This window comes from Saccostrea echinata, unplaced genomic scaffold, assembly GCF_033153115.1.
Source record: "Saccostrea echinata isolate AGI-Se365-2 ecotype Australia unplaced genomic scaffold, CSIRO_AGI_Sech_v1 ptg000052l, whole genome shotgun sequence".
In the NCBI taxonomy this organism is placed as follows: Eukaryota; Metazoa; Mollusca; class Bivalvia; order Ostreida; family Ostreidae; genus Saccostrea; species Saccostrea echinata.
Window position 1 is genome coordinate 13,802,034 of NW_026889801.1, and position 21,226 is coordinate 13,823,259.

Here is a 21,226-nt window from a genome sequence, read left to right on the forward strand (position 1 = left end):
ACAGTTACATGTATATTGATTGTTACAAACATTTAGAAAGAGTTTAATTATCTTCATATTCCTTTGAATTAAAACTAATTAAAAATTTTAATAGCAAAAGTATTATATATTATGCATGATTATAATGACTTCTCACTGCATGTTTTGGGTGAAAGCCGTTTTAGACTTCACAGTAAATAAGGGAAATAACTCAAGATTTTCAACATTATTCTTATTATCATTTAAAATAGTGTTAAAACAAGAAAACAAGATATTTATCGTCTGTTGAAATGTACAATAAATTATAAATGAGACACATGATTTTAAAGATCATATTGCTCATAATTTATAATCTTGTGAACCTACCACCCATCTTTAAAATTTTGGCGGGATGTGACCCCGGGAATCCTTGGCATTTGGCGTAAACGTCTAACCCAACTGTGTAATCTTCAAATGGGAGAGGCGGGTCATCTATGGCACGTAAATTTATCACACCGAGGGGGAATCCTTCCTCCTGCCATTCGACAAGGGCTAGTAATAATTTTGACATCGTTGTCTAGGCCTAAATATTGCCGCGCTTTCAACTAGGAACTTTATGTACCGGAACTAAATGTGGTTAAATACATCGTACGATGTTCCTGTGCGCATCCACCGTTTTTTATTTATATAAACTAAAGTAAACTGACTAATTCACAATTTATTTATAATAATTTCAGTTAAAAAATATTATCAGAAATGTGAGATATCCGTGAATTGGAACTTTGGAAGAATAAGTTACGAAACGAAATAGCTTATGCACGATTTGCCCAAGAAAAAAATGGCGTCAAAAAAACGCGGGCCATATGCAGGAACATCGAGGACATCGAAGTGGAGAAAACAAGAGAAAGAGCAAGAACACGAGTCAAATGTTGAGGAAATTGCAGGTATATAGAGTTTTTTTGGTAGTAAAACGGTTCTGAATCTGTATAAATTTTATTGATTAATTAATTACGTGCATACATTTGGAAAGGGGAGTCACTCTATTGGTATTGTAAATAATAATGAAAAAGGGTGTCCGTTGATGAAATTAACGAGTGGAACTACGACGGCAAATTTATTGTGTACAACCTTCCTTCCCAAAATTTTAATCAAATGATGGGTATAATGCAGTTCATAAGTGATTTATAATTTTATATACACCAGTCATGAAGCCAGTTTTGAAATACAATGAACCTGAATAACTATAAATTATTTTAAAAATAACATTAGAGTAAGAAAAATTTTAATATGTGCAGCTTACTTTACAATTCTAAGAACTTTACCAAAGAAAAAAAATATAGTAATGAAAACAGTGTTATAAATTTGATGATGAATTATTTTATTTAACATTTAATAATAATAATTATAGCATCAACTTTTTCTATTTTATTTTATCCACCTCATCCCATTACAATAATGTATTACTATTTACTTTAGTTTCAGAAACAATTGAAGAATTAACCGATTACAATGATGAAGTTCCAAATGAATTTGACATAATGGTGGAAGAAATGCTGGAGGAAGAAAAACAGAAGTTAGACCAAAAAAGTAGTGATAATCAGAGAAATATTGACAATGAACCTATATATCAAGGAAGCAGGCTTACTGTTAGCATGAGTATGCTGCTGATTGTAACATTTGCTACAAGACACAATTATCAGGAGTTGCCCTTTGTGATTTATTAAATCTTATTGAAGTGCATTGTCCTCCAGATAATATATGCAGGGCAACCCTTACAATGTACCAAGACTTTTTTAGGCATTTGAAAACGCCTCTAATATACAACTATTTTTGTGAAAAGTGCTTCCTCAGCATTGAAAAGGATGCAAAATATGAAAAATGTCCAAACTGTTCATTGACTAGCATAAAATATTTCATCACCATACCCCTAAAGGACCAAATGGAAACAATTTTGAAAAGTGAGTCATTTTCATTTTAGACTTATTTTATCATTCTAGCTTGCAAGTAAGATGTAACTAGCGTTTAACCATAAATTTTATTGCAGTGATTATCAATGATATAATAAAAATTTTGGCCATGTGTTAATATCATGAAGGACTGTTTTGGGGCCCTGCACTGACATGCATGTGAAAGAATTAGAAATAAAATCAAACTTTAATACTGTAAAATTTAATAAAAGTATTGGTAAATACATACGCCATATTTAATACTACATACAATAGATAGTTGTCAATCCACAAAATTCCCTCCATGGCAAAAAAAATGTAACAATGTAAAATTCACTTTAATGTATATCCAACAAATATATTGATGATTTCATTTTATATTGTATGATGTATTTTTTAGGACCAGGCGTTCTTGACATTATAAGAAAAAGCAAAATTGAAAGGAGTGAACTTGGGAACACATCCATTATTGAAGATGTCTACAATGGAAATGTATACAAAACTCATTTTGATAGTAGTGGTTTTTTCCATGGAACAACCAAGGAAGAGAGGAATCTTCAATTGCACCTTTCTTTTCAAATTAACACTGATGGAGTTGCTGTGTTCAAGTCATCTAAATTTGGTGTTTGGCCTGTGTATGCAGTTATCAATGAATTGCCACCTGATGCAAGGTACCAGTTACAATTTGATTAATTATATGAATTCGGAAATTACGGTACTCTTAACATTCAATGATAAACATACAGTAAAACTTAATTCAATGATAAACATACAGTTAAACTCGTTTATAATGAACAGAGATATAGTGATATCTCGATATAACGAAGTTTTTTGGAGATAGCGAAGTAAAACCATTGGTCCCTATGACTTCGTTATAACCGAGCTTTACTGTAAATAACTCTACTGTTAACAACTTAACACTATTTTCTCTAAAATTTATTGCTAGATTCACAAGAGAAAACCGTATCTTCTTAGGACTATGGTTTGGAACTCAGAAACCAAATATGAAACTACTTTTTGGATCCTTTTTGAAAGAATTCAATTTGCTTTTTACAGGTGTGTATGTTATATTTTATGCCCCTGCCATGAAATTGCAGGGGTGCATATGGTGTAAACTGTTACCCTGTTCCATCATTCCGTCCTGAAGATATTTTTAGTTTCCGCTGAAGGGATGTATATATATATAAAGTTGATAATGCATTCAGGTCAAATTTGAACTTGGTTCCGATCTAATGATTTTTAACAGAGTTATGAATATGTCTCTTTGACTTTGAGAAAAAAAGAGAAATCTTCTGTTCAAACAAATAAATCAATATGTAACAAAACCTTTTAATTGATTGATTGATTGTATGTTGTTTTACGTCTCATTCAAGAATTTTTCATTCATATAGAGACGTCACCATACACCGGTGAAGGGCTTCAAATTTTGACCTTTACTCGGCACTCAGGGCCATTGAGCATGGGGGATCTTTATCGTGCCAATGCCTGCGGTGACGCGGGACCTCGGTTTTTAGGGTCTTATCCGAAGGACCCGCAACTTTCACTTCAAAGTGCCGAGCGCATGGCGAAGGAACAGTTGCTACCCATTTTTTATTGACTTAGGTCAGTCCCGGCCAAGATTTGAACTCACAACCTCCCGATCACGGAGCGAGCGCTCTACCGACTGAGCTACCGTAAACAGTAAAAATCCCCCCAAAATATGCATTGCAATTCCATGCCATAAATATGTTGTTCAAAATTTCATATATCAGTAAATATGAATATTTTTAAATATTTTCAGGCATTCCCATGAGTATTAAAGAAGAACAGTTAACAGTTAAAGCCATTCTTCTTAGCTGCACAGCTGATGCACCAGCGAGATGTTTAATGATGGATTTTGTCCAGTTTAATGGTAATTATGGGTGTCCTTGTTGTCTATCTCCTGGAGAAACATTTGCAATATCGGCAACAGGGAACTCGCATATATACCCCTACAAGTCAGAAAGTAATGAAGGCCATGACGAGTTAAGGACAATGGAGGAAACCAAAGCTACAGCGCATCGAGTAGAAACGGAATATTTGAGTGGAAGAAGACGAGATCCTGTGCCAGAAATGGGAGTCAAAGGAATATCCTTTTTGATGTCATTTCCAAAGTTTGATTTAATCAAAGGTACTGGCATAGATTATATGCACTGTGTTTTGCTTGGTGTTGTTAAGATGATCCTAGGGCTTTGGATTGATCAAGATCACAAAAATGAGCAATGGTCTCTTAGAAGCCATATTGATGTAGTTAATGATAGAATCAAAAAACTAAGACCACATTGTTTGATTTCACGCCTACCAAAAAAAATTGATGAGTATGGTGACTGGAAAGCATCTGAATTTAGAACATTTCTTCTTTATTACTCTGTTCCCCTTTTGGAAGATGTACTCCCTTCAAAATATTATGATCATTTTTGTAATTTAGTACTTGGCACTTTCTTACTTTTAAAGACTTCAATTTCACAGACTGATCTGAAATTAGCGAGATGTTGTTTCAAAAGATTTTGTATTGGTATAGAAGAACTTTATACGGAGCGTTACGCTACATTTAATGTTCATTGTCTTTTACACTTGTGTTCAAAAGTCGAAGATTTGGGACCACTTTGGTCCCAGTCTTGTTTTTTTTATGAAGGATTGAATGGTGATCTTAGAAATCTTTTCCATGGTACACAAAAAATTGATCTCCAAATTGTAACTGCTGTATGCATTCAAAATAAAATTCCTGAACTTGTTGACAAATTAGAAATAGGTTCTGTGAAGTCTTTTTATCAAAAGATGCAGTCATCTTTGCAACAGTCATTTACTAGGATATGTATTGGACTTAAAACTTTTGTGGTTGGCTCTATAAAGGCCTTTTTGCCTGAGGAACATGTTACACAATTACTGGAAAATAAGTTTGGAAATGTTGCTGAATATCATATCTTCTACAGAGTTTTACACAATAAGATAATGTATTATAGTGAGGAGTACAAGCCTGTGAAAAAAAGAAACTCCTATACATGTAAGAACAAGAGTGGTATTTGTCAGATTAGATATTTTTTACAGTGTGCAACTGAAAATGGATACACATATGTTGCTGTTACTAGAATACTTAATGTACAGAAATCTTGTACAAATGTTTGTCAAGTGTCCATTGGTTTAACAAATGTAATACTTGTAGATGATCTCGAGGAACCTGTCATGTACATAGATATTGATGAGAGAAAAAAGCAGGTGGCATTTTTCCCAAATCTTATTGAAAAAGATTAATATATTTAGTTGTCCATTGATTGTTTCAATGTCAGACTAAGAGTTTTTGTATACACTGAACTTACTAGCATTTACCACAAACTGTCATGAAGCTCATGTACAAAATGTAGTACAAATGTATGTCAATTAAGTGTCCATTGGGGTACCAAATATTATGCTAGCATATAGAGGATATATATTGAGGAACCTTTTATGTACATGAATATTGATAAGAAAAACTATGTAGAATTTTATCCAAGTATTATTGAAAATGATATAATAAAAGATACATTAATATTGAAACATCATGTCTATTAGTATATTTTCAATGTCAGAACAAATAGTTTTTTTTACACATGTATTTTGCATTTCCCACAAATCCCTTTGAACACCTGGTATTTAACTTGGTCTCAAATTTCATGCAGATGTTTTTAAGACATCATATAATATATCTTATTAAAAAGTCACCATTAAAACAGCTGTAATAAACATTAGATTTTAATTATTGCTGCATTTTTTCACAGTTATTAAGATAATGCAAATACAGCCAATTAATATATTGGCAAAATATGGTATACCTTCAGAATCTAAGTGATAAAGATATTGCAGTACAAATGCAGTACCTTTGATGCCAGTACATATATCTAATTATGATAAAGATAATGCAGTACAAATGCAGTACCATCAATACCAGTATCTAACTGATAAAGATAATGCAGTACAAATGCAGTACACCTATGACAGACTTGTGAATGATAATGATAATGCAGCAGAAATGCAGTATACCTTTAATACCAGTATATCAATAATAAAGATAATGCAGTAGAAATGCAGCTTATTTGCAGTACAAAAGCAGCATATGAAATTTTGTGTCACTGAAAAGAAAATACGAAAAGTTTTTGCAGCACATTTTCAGTATATTTACAGTAGATTATTAGAATATACTGCTGCGCAGTACATTATGCTAATAAGTACTGCAAATATACTTCATTTTTGCAGTAGACATTAAGTACAATTGCAGCGCTATAGCAGCAAATACTGCATTTGCAGTATCTGCTGCAATTCTGTAAGGGTGGCCTCTCTTGGCCTTCAAAGAACTTTAAAAAAGATAAGTTATTTTAAATTTGTCTCATTTTTATTCATCTATTATTTCCAAGTCTATCTGATCAATAAAACTATGAATTCAAAGTACTATTTTGTATTATACAATAAATGTTCTTGCATAATTCTCTTATTCTATTAAACCTTCAAATACATTATTTACAGTGATTAATTATCAATGGTGAATGGCAAAAGGGAATAACTTTGCTCAGTAGAATACAAATTAATAGAGCCCTGGCCAGGACCAGAACACTTGACTAAATGGACTAGATGTTCAGTAAAAACACCCTTGTTTATTAAAACTTTTACTTTGTTTGCCTCCAATATGCCCTGAGGAGCAGAGAAGATTTTCAAAGAAATAATGCATTTTCACTACAGATTTAACACAGCCCTAACACCGGTACTAGAAACCATGATCCAGGGTCATGAAATTTACAGATTTGGAAGAGTTACCGTCATCATCATAACTATGCAATTAGATGAAGATTTTCAAAGAATTCACACATTTACATTATATTATCAATAGAGCCCCCCCCCCACCCCCCTTCACAGAAACACCAGGCCTCGAGACCATAAACTGAGAACAGACTAAGTCCAAATTTTGACTTTGAATAGCTTGTCAATGGTCATTCATAATACTATGTTATCAAAAATTTGCTGGTTTGTAAAATACTCCAATTTTAACATATGGTAAAAATTTTGTTATCAAAATTATTTCAAAAGTTATATTGATTGAAATTTTTACTTAAGTCTGTTCTCAGTTTATGGTCTTGGGGCCAGAACCCCTGGGACCACATTTTTTAATAATTTTGTAAAGGACAAGATAGGCTAAGATCCCTTTTTGGCCCCCGGTTCGGGGTGTCTTTAAGAATGATGCAACTTTACAGTTTATCAGTTAAAAACCTGTTGTCACCCCTGCCACAAAATGAGACAGTACTGGTTCTAAGTTATGGGATACACAGAGGTCACAGGAAGGTCAGAAAATATGTCAATTTCCGAATTTTCTCTTTTTTTATGCAAATTTTCATCGATTTTGGTTCAGAAAATATAGATCACAAGCTTGCCTATCTACCAAATTTATATATTTCATACACTAGTATCAGTCGAGATGCATCTTATGTATAAAAATCTCAGATAGGCAAACTTGTGCTCTATGTTTCCCGAAGTGAAATGTATCTCAAATTTGACGAAGTTTGACCAGAATTGAGGAAATTGGGGAAAATGTCCTACTTTTGCACCCTCTTGTGGCCTCTGTGTAAGTGCTGGTTTTAAAACAAGCATCATTTTAAGTTCTTAACTACAAACTATCACAATTTTAAACGTGTTCTGATTTTTACATCAAATAAGGGGCCAGATTGGGTCGTTACCATACCTTGTCCTTTAAAATACTCTCGTCTTGCTAATCATAACTATACACTTGATTCCTTGAGTAGACCAGGAGTAGAAAAAATATTTTGAAAGTAATTATGCATTTTCATTGTATAATCAATAAAGCCCCCCCCCCTACCATCACCAGAACCCCTGACCCCGGGGCCATGAATTTCACAATTTTGGAAGAGGCATTCTTGCTTATCATAACCATGCACTTCCTTTGTTTAAATAATACCCAGGTGCAGAGAAGAAGATTTTCAAAGAAATAATGCATTTTCACTATATAATCAATACAGCCCTGCCCTAACACCAGAACCTCTGACCCAGGAGCCATGAATTTCACAATTTTGGTAGAGAGCTCAATGCTTATTACATCCATGCCAACAGTTTGACTTCTTGATGTTCATGAGTAAAGAAAAAGATTTTTAAAGAATTAATATATTTTCAATATATAGTCAATAGAGCCCCACCCAACACCAGAACCCCTGACCCAACGGCCATGAAATTCACAATTTTGGAAGAGGCAGTCTTATTCAACATAACTATGTACTTACTTAGTTTGATTAATACTTAATAGCAGAGAAGACGATTTTCAAAGTAATAATGCACTTTCACTTTATAATCTATACATGTAAAGCCTCACCCTAGCACCAGAACCCCTGACTGTGGGGCCATGAATTTCACAATTCTGGTAGAGAGCTCAATGATCATTATATTTATTCAAGCCAATAGTTTGACTTCTTGATGTTCATGAGTAAAGAAGGAGATATTTAAAGATTGCATTAATTTGGATGGTTTTAGCCCCACCCCTCAGGGGGCAGGGGCAATGAACAGGTCCAGTACAATCAGTACATTTAGCTACGTAGCTAAAATTACCTACCGTAGCTTTATTTACCTACCTCAGGTAGCTTTATTTAGCTATTTCAAGGCAACTTTTCACAATTTTGCTTTTTATTTTAAAAAGAAAAAAAAGTCGCAAGTAAATGACTACTAATATTTATTCTAGGTATTATTTAAAAAGCAATCTAAAGCAGAGATAGTTTTTCCATTGCTGAGTTTGAACACTTTTAAGGAAAATATGTATTTCCATTGTTTGAGTAACTGTACACCACCTTGTGTGCGATGAGGCGTGGATAAGTATGATTACTTCACATTGTGCTCACGTTAACCAAAACTGGTTTTCTTTGTTATTTCACTCAAGAAGTAACTGTTAGGTCACAAATTAACTGTTGGATATAGCCCCAAAACTTCTAGAACTTTGACTGCAACTGTGCAGAAAAAGACACATTTCCAAGGGTGATTTTTTCATGAATTGTTTTCAGATGCAGATGAGTTCAAAGTAGAAAATTATTACTGCATCAAAGTGTAATTTTCTGCACTTTCTGGGAAAAATGCTAATTTAAGAAATAAGTTTGATTTAGTAGCTAATACGAGGGGTTATCAAAAAGTTCGTGGACTAGCGCCATAAAAATAAAACCGCTATATGTACATCAATGAATTTTTAAACAATTAATAAGCATCATCTTTTCTAACTGTAAAATAAACTATAAATCATAAGTTTTATTTTTTTAGTGAATCGTAAATGTTTTTGTAAGCAATGGTATGTCCAGGCGGCGCAACCTCGAAAAGAACGTATTTTACACCTGAGTGTAACTTAGAAAAACTCTATCTTACATGAGCATTTGGCATCCGAAAATCCAATTATTTCACTCAAGTGATATGACACAATTTTTTCGTAAAAGTTGCAAGTTTTACTTCATTCTGTACATTCAATGAAATTTTATCGTAAATTTTATTTTGAATGTCCAAACAAAAAAGGGGTTAAAAATAACGTCGAAAGGGGGTAGGGTATCATTTTACAACATTCTATAAGGTTTCAGCCCCTGGAAAACCTGGCATAGCCTTAGAAAATGTTTAACAGGTTACAGAAAAATAAAATTCATCCAAAATACTTGTTTTTAAATACCAAAAGAGATTCAGCAAGAAAAGAAACACACGGTTAATATCGATTTGTAGCCAGGGTGTCCAAAGTCAGTCACATCGAAAAGTGACGTTGATCATTGGTTGACATTGAACGCCGACAAGAAAAATTATGTGGCAAAATCAAGAGAGGATCTTTTCCTATGTATTGATTTAATAATTACAATATTAATGCATTGAAATCAGGAGTTCATGACATTGTAAATTCATATAAACTTGACGGATTTAGGTCTTTACTTTATTCCAGAGAATCTCATCAAGATAAGTGTATTGAGGCAGAAGGAGCGTGCATTGAGAATTAATGACGTTGTCGGACGTCATGAAACTAAACGGCGACAGCGCCGGGTGATCATATAATTCCCTTTTTATTTAATGATAATTTGGCAAATAATCAACATATCAAGCTGAAATTTTCAACACTTCTTCAAATTTTGTTGTTTTATGTTCCCTATAAATTTTGTAATCAACGACTACATTGTATTAATTTTATCGCATCAGTCCACGAACTTTTTGATAACCCCTCGTAAAGCTACTTCTGGCCCAGGATCATGAAACATCTTAATCTTAAGTCAAAATCTTTATGTTCTGTTTATTTTTTGAAAAAGTCCAGCAGAACAAAATTATTTTTCAATATTGCTTTACAAACGCGTTGTTATGTGCAAATTTAGAGATTAATTCAATAATTAATAAACATTTTACAGGTGATTGAAAATTTGACTTAAGTCTAAGTCTGTTTCATGATCCTGGGGCCTGGTAGGTAAATAAAGCTATGTAGGTAATTCAAGCTACGTAGCTAAATCTAGTGATTGTACCAGACCTGATGAATTTCACAATTTTGTTCCCCTTCACCCATAGATGCTGACGAAATTGGTTGAAATTGGTTCAGTGGTTCCAGAGTTATATATATAACTGGGTTACCGTTGTGTTATCAGGTTATATCAGGCTGATCGACGACTGACAAAAAAGGATAGCAATAGCTCACCTGAGTGACTCAGGTGACCTCAAAAACATTTACCGATTTTTTCCTGCAGAATTGAAATGACACATACGCCATCGTAAATACGTCATGTAACGTTAAATAACTAATGAATGATTCAAAGACTGAGAAGAAATACGATTTATCAGAAAATGGTTATTACCTGGATCAGTAGATGAAACCCTCAAAACATGGCGCACTTTCCATCTATTTCAGACCTGACAGACATGTAAGCCAATATTGACAATGTATCAAGACACGAGATCTGCATGCTTTCACAATCCTATGACGTGTGGATCTTATTTACAGACACGGATCCAGGATCCGGTGAAAAGGCGGTGCGGGCATTCATGATCAGTTCGGGGTTTGGCCATTTGGGATGGGGGCCCGGGGGGGGGGGGGCGGAGCTCTTAGGTATCAGGAGTTTTTTCGACTTATTTTAGCTATATATTTTATTAAGAAATCACTGTTTAGTTTGTTGGATATGCCAGGGCATTAACGACCAACAAAACTAGCCAGTGCATGATTCTTAACATTTATACATTAAAATACGTAAGATTCAAGTGTTATAGATATAAATAAATAAAAGAAAAATGTTGTCTAATACACTGTAGATTTAAAAGACATGAGGAATTTCATGTTAACTTCCATAATTCCCACCCACTGTCGTCAGACACATAGATTGACACCACAGGCACTTGTTTCTGTAATAAATTTTTTGATCCATACATAGTATACTATGGGTCAAAATATTTATTACATAAGAAGTGCCTGTAATGGACACTCGATCCTTCACATGGCGAGATTTACATTCAGTTGTAATTATCGAGAAATTAACACAACTAATTAATTTTGAAAAAGTAATGATATCTCAGAGAAAAAAAGTTGGAACTGAAAAAATTGTAAAATTAATACAATTTTCATGATTTATTAATCTTCATGTGTATATTTTATATTTTTGGTCGGGAGGGGGGGGGGGGGTATATGCGCCCTTCTCTAAATCTGCCACCTGTGGTTAACATGATTGGACGAATTAATCATTGCTATTAGAATACGACAAGGTAGTAAATACTGCTGTTTGGGTTAAAATAGACAAAAGCCTTGTTGTATGCCCGAAAAATGTATTTATGTGTTTTTTGTACATTCCACATGAAAATAATGTCTATTATAATCTGTATGATAAGAATATTTTTGAGGAGCTGGAATATGATATGTTAAACTATAGTGAATTGGGTTTAATTGGTCTTATTGGGGATTGGAATAGTCGGGTGTGTACTCAATTAGATTACATAGAATCCGATGAAATTTCGAATGTGCTACATAGAACGCTGGAAGATATTTTCAATTATGATTCAGATAGTGATATGTCAGTGCGTTTAACAGAAGATAATAATACTAATAATTTTGGTAAACGAATGATTGAAATGTGTAAATCTTTTGGCTTGAGAATATGTAATGGTCGAAAACCCGGAGATATTAATGGTAAATTGACTTTTTACAATCATCTGGGGTGTAGTGTAATAGACTATGCAGTAGTTGATTATGAATTGTTTGGACATGAAGTCGATTTTAAAGTTCTTGATTTTAACGAATGGTAGATATCTCGGAATCTATTTCTAATTTTACACATTGTCTGAACGAGGTTTTTGAGCCATATTGTAAACGTAATGTATGTAATAAACAAAAACATAAGGAAGTAGGTAGGAATAACCCCTGGTTTAATGAGAGATGTAGAGAGTTGTATAGAATTTACAAGGAGAAACTTTTTATATTTAATATATGTAGAAGTCACTTTAATAGACAATTATTGATTGAATGTAAAAACGATTATAAAAAATGTATGCATAGGGCAAAATGTGAGTTTAGGCGATGTCAAGGTAGCCAGTTAGAATATGTGAGGCGCACTTCGCCTAGGGAATTTTTTAATTTCTTTAAGAATCGTAGACCAGAAAACAATTGTAATCTTAGTGTAGAAGAATTTTTTGAACATTTCAGAAACCTAGGAGTCTGTAAAGATGTTACATATACTGACTTTTCTAATATACAGAATATGATATGAATGCTGTATTTGATGAACTAGATGTTAATATAACTGTTGAAGAGGTTGTAGATGTTATAAATTGTTTAAAAAGCAGAAAATCGTCATGAAAAGATAATTTGATAAATGAGTATTTTAAATACATGTGTGAAGACCTAAGCCCACTTTTAACAAGAATATTTAATGTTATTTTTTATACTGGTAATATTCCTCTCACATGGTGTGAATTAGGTGAAATAGTACCTATCCTTAAAAAGACAGACCCAGATGTAACAGATAACTATAGGGGCATTACCCTTATGAGTTGTATGTTAAAAATATTTACAATTTACAACTATACTTAATAATAGACTGATGAAATGGTCCGAAAGTAACTCTATTCTAACTGATGCACAGTTTGGATTCAGACCAGGAGTTGGTACTATAGACGCAATTTTTGCACTGCAAAGTATAATTGATATAAACATCTTTCGAATGGGAAAAAACTCTACTGTTGTTTTGTGGACTTCCGTAAGGCATTCGATAATATTAATAGAAATTATCTTTTCAAAAAGCTCATAACATTAGGGATCAAGGGGAAAATGTTTAACAGTATATGGTCTCTGTATAAGAATGTTAGGAGTTGTGTGAAATATAAAAACAATTTTAGTGACTTTTTTAAAGTAGAACAAGGAGTCCTTCAGGGAGAAGCACTGTCTTCTCTACTTTTTTCTTTATATTTAAATGATTTTGAGAATGCTTTTATCATGTCTTATTGTCAAGATATTAATCTTCAAGAAGTGTCATTGTTTTTAATGTTATATGCAGATGACATGGTATTATTTTCCGATTCTCCTGAAGGATTACAAAAAATGCTTGATGAGCTTTACTCATATTGTAATGATTGGAAATTATCTGTAAATGTAAGTTAAACTAAAATAGTAGTATTTAGGAAATCTGGTCGATTGAATCAAAGTTTTAAATGGTTTTATAATGATGAGGAAGTTGAAGCTATCAATGAGTTTACTTATCTTGGTCTCACTCTGACATACACAGGTAATTTTCATAAATCTCAGGTAAAATTGGCTACTCAAGGGAGGAAATGTATGTTTAAACTTTTGAAGTCTATGAAAAATGTGCATTTTAACTTTGTTACTTGTTTATCTCTGTTTGATACTTATGTAAGTAGTATATTGAATTATGCAAGTGAAATATGGGGATTCCACAAAGGTGATGCTATAGAGAAAATACATTTAGAATATCTCAAAATTATGTTGAAAGTGAGAAAAAATACCTCGTCATTGATGATCTATAATGAACTTGGTCGTTTACCTCTTTCTATTCAAAGGAAAATTCGTATAATAAAGTTTTGGTTAAAATTATTAGAGTCAGAAAATTGTATATTGAAAAGTATTTACCAAGATATGCTTGAAAGAATTGAGACAAGTTCTTGTACAAAATATAATTGGTTACTTAATGTAAAATATTTATTATTTTCATTAGGGTTTGGAGAAGTTTGGTATTGTCAAAATATTACAAACAAAAATATATTTTTAAAAAATTTTAAACAAAGATTAACTGACTGTTTCCAACAAAAATGTGAGGCTTTTTTTTTCTTCGTCATCAAAGTGTTCTGTGTATAGATATTTAACAAATAAGCTGTGCATGCAATCCTACTTAATGAAACCTATTCCAACCAAGTATATTCAATTGATTACAAAATATAGACTAAGTGCACATTTATTAATGATTGAGAAGGGAAGATTTACTAATATTCCTAGGGAGAATAGATTATGTTTTTGTTGTCAAATGGAGGTTGAAGATGAGTACCATTTTATATTAAAATGCTCACTTTATCATGAGTACAGGAAATTTTATATTAAAAAGTATTATTGGTATAGATCTAGTATGCATAAACTTTTACAATTATTATCAACTGAAAATGTGAGTGAACTAAGTAATATAGGGAAATTAAGTCCTCCAAAAAGCAGAAGCACTTAGAGATTTACATCTGTAAACTAAAGATTTTTTTTTTTTTTTTTTTTTTTTTTTAATGTTTGATTGGAAATATTGTATACAAACAATCGTATGTTAAAACAAGTATATGTAGATATTTTATGTATGTATATCTCTTCCGTGCTATACATCCTGTATTTGTAATGTTGTAATCTGATAAGCCATATGGCTTAAGGAATAAATAAACAAAAACAAAAAACAAAAACAAAAAAATCGTACAGTCTTATTGTCTCAAAATAACGCAACTATTCATGATGAAAAGAAAAAAATTAGAAATATAATATAGAATGGAAATTTTTAAAATATGAATTTGGATCTCTTATGAATTTTTAAATGTTTTTAGATAGGAATAATAATTTAAAACAAAAATGTTAAGAATAAATACAAGTGAGTGGTTTATTCATAAGACAGTATGTAATACCCGCACATATAGATGTTTGCCTCTAAATAGCACTTCTTCATATTTGGGTAACCAGTAACCAGAGAAGAGGCATCAATAAGTCTATAATCTTATATATATATATATATATATATATATATATATATATATATATATATATATATATATATATATATATATATATATATATGTATGTATGTATGTATGTATTTATATAATACATGTATTATGTAAAATGCTCAATTGAGTCTGTGCCCTTGGGCCTCTTATAAAAATAGTTTATACACATGTACATGTATAGATAAATTCATCAGCAGTCTGAAATTACAGAAGTAAATTCATTTTGAAAAGGATTTTTCGACCTCAAGTTTTTGTGTTGAGGTGATGGTAGGGGTGGAGGTAATTTTTTGACTCATAATTGGAACTTGTTTTAATTGTTGACAACACAATGAATATACATGAAATTATTCTATTGCGCAGCAATTTTTATGAACTTTAATTATTAGTATCAAAATAGGGCTTCTTCGAAAAATGCGAAGGGAGAAAAACATCTTATTTTACCCCCCCCCCCCCCCCCAATAGACCACCGGCCCCTAGGTGAAAATCGAAATATATACACCTACACTCATGTGCCAAAAGTATGTCAATTTATTTTTTTTCCCTTTATATTTCATTGAAAACAAGACTTCCTTTGAAAAGGTTTTCTAATGTCATTTTTTGTCAGATTTTGAAGAAATTTATATTGGTTATAAAGCAGAATCAACTGGCACTTTTTGACATTCATTGAAATAATGTTTTGTCAACTCATTTGTAAAATGTGGGCATTTCAATCGCAACATAAAGACATTTTATAGAGCTCTACTATATATCTCTTGCAATATATGGGCCGAAAAATTTTACTTTGGATTGTTAAAATCAAATCTCAGGGGCAGAAGGTTGGAAAAATATTTTAATATCATCACCAAAAAGCTAGAGAAATTCTGAATTTATTAATCTATACCTTTTTAAAATCGATCAAAGGGTTACTTTTTAACAATTCTTTGAAAAATGTTGGTTTCCAATTAAATATATGGTGAAAAGAAAAAAATTGACATACTTTAATTTGGCACCTGAGTGTAATTGCAAATCTACAAGACACTTCCAGCCCTATTCCAAAGTATGATTGGGCTACTGCAAAAATGTTCAAGGAGTACAGCAAACCAGTTTTTCTTTTGTAGAAAAACGTTTTTGACAGCAAAACGTCAAACACTTTTTCTTCAGCTTCATATACATGTATAACTATATAGGGGTGTAACTCTCAGGCTACATCAAAAAAGGAGCATTAATACATTTGGGCTATTGTTAAAACGATTTCTATAAACAAACATTTGCCTTCAAAGAACATTAAAATTAATGATTTACATGTAATCAAATCGCATCAATAATTAGTTACATGTATTAGTTGAATAAGAAATACAATCAACTAAACACTAAGTGGTCGAACTCAATGGCGGATTTAGAGGGCCCAGCCCCCCCCCCCCCCCCTTTTGTGACCAAAAAATTGCATTAAATATACGTTAAATAAAACTACTGCATGTAAAATAAATTTCAAATCAAAAAATGTTTCATTAAACTCTTCTAACCTGAGAGAGCTTCCGGGGGCTCTCCCCCTTGGCCCCACTCCTGAACCCAACTAATTGCCCGCCCTCCCCCCCCCCCTTTCAAGAATCCTTGATCCGCCGCCGGAACTTATGTTAGTCGACACAGCTAACTCAAGTGACGTAACTCAACCCAACGATGTATGCACAATTTTAAAGTAACACTCTTTACCATCATCTTATAACAAACAACTCAGCAAGGAAGATTAACTTGTTCTGGACCACCATTTTGTGTCTGTCCAATTTAAATATTATTGATTTGCTGAAATATCCATACTGTGATTCGAAATATACAAATAATCAGACTGGATTTTTTCAGACGTACCTCGTTCATGCTTATGATGCCACTACATTGTAATGATAATAGAGATTGAGAAAAAAAGATGAACAGACATGATGTTGCATCTCTACTGACCTCCCCTGATCTATATCTCAGAAATGTAGTTTACATGTACGATTATCAAGACAATTTGTTTTAATTCAAGACGATATTTAAAACGTTATTATTTGTTTAGAAAATTCAATGTTTTATTCTTTCTATATTACATTCAGAAAACATTTGGGGCAATACGTAAAATTCGCTTATGACGCGATTGATGTATTGACGAATACATGCACATCGAATATGACTAGTCTACATAGTAGCCTTTGAATAATGCTCTGAAATCACGTTTTAATTTAGAAATGGCTCGTACCTGATACAATTTAAACTTTTGTACTTGCTTTTCTAATAAAAATTGATTGATGCCCAAGCTTAATTCTGAATCCTCTCGATATTTTCCATAAAAAGAGACTATCTCTATTCATGAAAGATATGTTGCAAACGTTTTCTATATACATGTACATGTATATTTATTTTGACTCGAGGCTATCCAATGACTTGGATAGATAACAGATTATATTATTCACGATCACGCACTTGAAGCTTTGGTTCAATAGTTTTGGTGGGTTGGAAATTCGTATGAAGAAAAAGAACTGGGGGGGGGGGGTCTTACATAAAGGTCCCATCGTATCTTTACTTATTCAAGAAGAGAGCGGGGCGCAAGAGCAAGAGAGAGAGAGAGAGAGAGAGAGAGAGAGAGAGAGCAAGCCCCACCCCTTATCAGCTTTCGCTGTTAGCGAAGCGATTACATGTATGCAAGCGGATCTTATATCTATTTTTTTATTAGAATGAAACCGTACCTACTTCTTAGATAAAATTACATTTTCCCGAGATTGTCAAATATGAAGACATTAAATGAAAAATGGGAATTGGTTGCCGGAATAAAACGATCAATAAATGAATTGCCCTAATTATCCCTTGAATGTAATCTGTTTAAAACAAATATACCATATATTTATGGCACGAATTTGGACTAACAATCGATGATTTTCTTTGGAAATTTGATATAACTTTACTAAAATCGATCACTTTTTTCCTAAAGACTACAAAGCTTTCTGAAGTAAGCTATACTTGTTTGATATACATTTAGGAAATTGCACGACGATTCTGCGAGATTTTAATGTTTTCTGCAAGAAGTTATAATTATTTGATATAAAAATTAATTTCTATGCAGAATAAGAATATGAAAATTTAAAAACTAATGTATGAGGGGAAAAAAATGCACGTAAACATGTCCTGGCAAGATGTTGTTTCATGGCTTGGTCAATAAAATGATTTCTAGCGACTTTATTGATAAATTGAACTCTTATAGTAGGTCATGGCAGATAGATAAAGTGCAGAGTGTTTTCAGTTTAACGCATGTATTTAAGGAATAACTGTCTTATTTTTTTGGATTCATGATGTGATCAATCGAGTGGCTTGCGTGATAATTTGCATAAACGCCGAAGGCGTTTATGCATAAAATTATCACGCAAGCCAATCGATTGATCATAGTCATGAATCCAAAAAATAAGACAGTTATTCCTTATATTTACATGCTCATGATTCTGCAAATTCCCGTGCTAATAGCCCCGCTTCTGTCTCTATTTGTCCCGCCCCGCACGTGATTTTTTTTAAGCGCGCCTATCGATGAACCAGTAGATTTATGTAGAAATAAAGTATTTTTACAATTTGTAATTTTATCTCGGACAAAGACAATGGAAATGTAAATATTAGATGGGTTATGACATCTACTTGTACAGTGTTGCCTTAAATCAGAGTGAACCTCATATTCATGTATGCTTGCAAATTAAGGAATACCGAGAGATGAAGAGTACTTCACTTCAAAGCTTAATTTTAGTAGAAATATGCATTTCGAATTAAATGGCAAAGTCGATTTTCAGATTTATTCATTTATTTCTTACTACGTCTTGCGCAGCAACGCAACGAAACCTAGCCTGACCTTATAATTCTCCTTTAATAGTATATAAATCAATTTTAAACTAATGGGAAGGGAACTTCATTGAATTTGTTTTTGTATCTGATAATGATACTAAACACAAAGTAAAATAAAAATCGTAGTAATGTTTTTAACAATTTTATTTTCAGTGTCATGATTAATTTTTCTCTTTGTTTTTACTCTTTCATCGATCTGTATATGTTCATGATTAACAAGCTCTGTTCCTGATTAGAACATAAATTATTTTAGGCTACAATGAAGAAAATGAACATATTCTGAGTACATCTTCGCTAGCCAAGTGTCCGATTCGTTTACCCTCATCTCCCCCAGGGGGAGATGAAGGTAAACGAATGGGGGAGATGAGGGTAAACGAATCGGACACTTGGCTAGCGAAGATGTGTTAAGTACTTTTACTCGAATACAATTTTTAACTCCTCAATTATCTCAAAGTACTAATGTATTGTATTTATATTTCTCTTAATTCTATAAAAACGAGATATGATTTCTCGTTATTGCTTTGAATCAATTAAATGCAACACTACGAAAGATAACTCGCGATTGTCAGTAGATAAACTGATAATATGCTTGTATTTCTAAGGGAGAAAAATTATTCTCCATCTAAGTTCGCGGGCGCGGGAATACTAATGAAACGTCATATTGACGCCACATTACAATGTACCGTGTATAAAGTGTCCTCGTATGATTATAGGGAAAAACGTTCTGAAGAGAGGGGGGGGGGGGCATAATCAGTTAGATTGTCCCAATTGAAGGAAATATCAATTTACATCATTCTAATAAATAAGAAATGAAATATATATGCAAGTCTAGTAATAGTTTATATTAATTATTAATAAAAATCATCAGTCTTTTTTAAAAAATAAAATTGTGTGCTTACGTGCTTGCAAAGTATGCATAGTTAATATTGTTATAAGTGAAATAATTGAGTACACTCACAGGTGCCCCCCCCCCCTCCCCTCATTTTTTCGATGTTCTATTCATAAATACATTTATCACTGGTACTTTTCGTGGATGTATCAAGAGGGACAAAATTATTAAAGTGAAATTCATTGGCTATGTACTCTGTAAATAATTTATGCTTTATCACTATGTGGTAAAAATAGGATCTGCCATATAGACATGAACCTCCACAGTCTTGACCCATCCCCCATCACCCTTCCACCCCCGAACTAAATGAAAAATTTTATCATTGAATCATGATACAATATATATCAGTTAAAATATGACTATCAGTGCATCAGATATTATTTCTTTTAACATAGAGTGATATAAAATAATTTATGCTTCATTGCAGCCAATCTGCATAAGCTTACTCACAAATTAAGAAGGGGAGTGTGTGGGGGGGGGGGGTGTAAACCAAATAAAATATTTGACAAGAAAAAAAGAGATTTAATTATTAAGCTGGGGATATTTTTTCTATTTTTTCCGGATATATTTATCGATCTATACTACGCTCAGGTAAAAAAAAAAAAAATGAAGGAGGGACTCAAAGATATACTTGCCTCTCACCCACTTCAATGTGGTGGTGGGGACAGTAGCCCCTATGACTATGCCTATGACCTACATATAACTGCTGATGTCTCTCCACCCCTTTTTCAAAACATTTTTGAATCTCAAAATTGATATATGTATATATCAGCCTATAATCGTTTACGATAGCATATACACTGTATATACATGGTGCAGGAGCCTTCTCTATGAAGTGAAGATTCATAAGAATTCCCGCCCCCTTGAAATTAATTCAATAACAATATTTTCTTTCTTCTTTCTCGGAAATATTCATATATTTATATCGATATAACTATATATTTATTTTTACATATCGATATTCCAATATTCATATTATTAAATATCATGCTTTGATCAAATAGATCTATCTTTAAAATCAATATTTTTTTAAGTCATTTTAACAATTTATGCAATAAATTCAATCAAATAATAAAGAAGGTGACTAAAATTATGGAAAAACACCTAGATACAATTCATAATACATGCATTTGTATAAATATATGGAGTCAAAACACTTTATATGTTGATAAGACAATAAAATTTAAGACAATATGCAAGTTGTAGAGACCTTTACGCTTCCGTAACATGTAGTATGATTGAATTCTTCGGATGCCAGCTATTATTGCTCATTTAGAAAAAAAAAAAATATCAAATTCTAAGTTTTATTGTCCGTGGTTTGTGCAACTCATCGGAATATCAATATAAATATAAATACATGTGTCGTGTG

The 21,226-nt window shown here is 32.5% G+C and overlaps 1 protein-coding gene and 1 pseudogene across 2 annotated transcripts in view; one reads left to right on the plus strand and one right to left on the minus strand.

The window, feature by feature from the left end:
* Window positions 1–10,826, minus strand: part of LOC133203866 (uncharacterized) — a 53,735-nt gene extending 42,909 nt beyond the window's left edge. Inside the window, exon 1 of one of the 2 annotated variants that reach the window (XM_061339665.1) lies at window positions 10,745–10,826. The gene's annotated coding sequence lies outside the window, so the exon portion shown is untranslated. The remainder of the gene's footprint in view (window positions 1–10,744) is intronic. The other variant, XM_061339663.1, reaches the window with a different exon arrangement.
* Window positions 797–19,376, plus strand: LOC133204233 (uncharacterized; annotated as a pseudogene).
* Window positions 19,377–21,226: the final 1,850 nt, after the last annotated feature.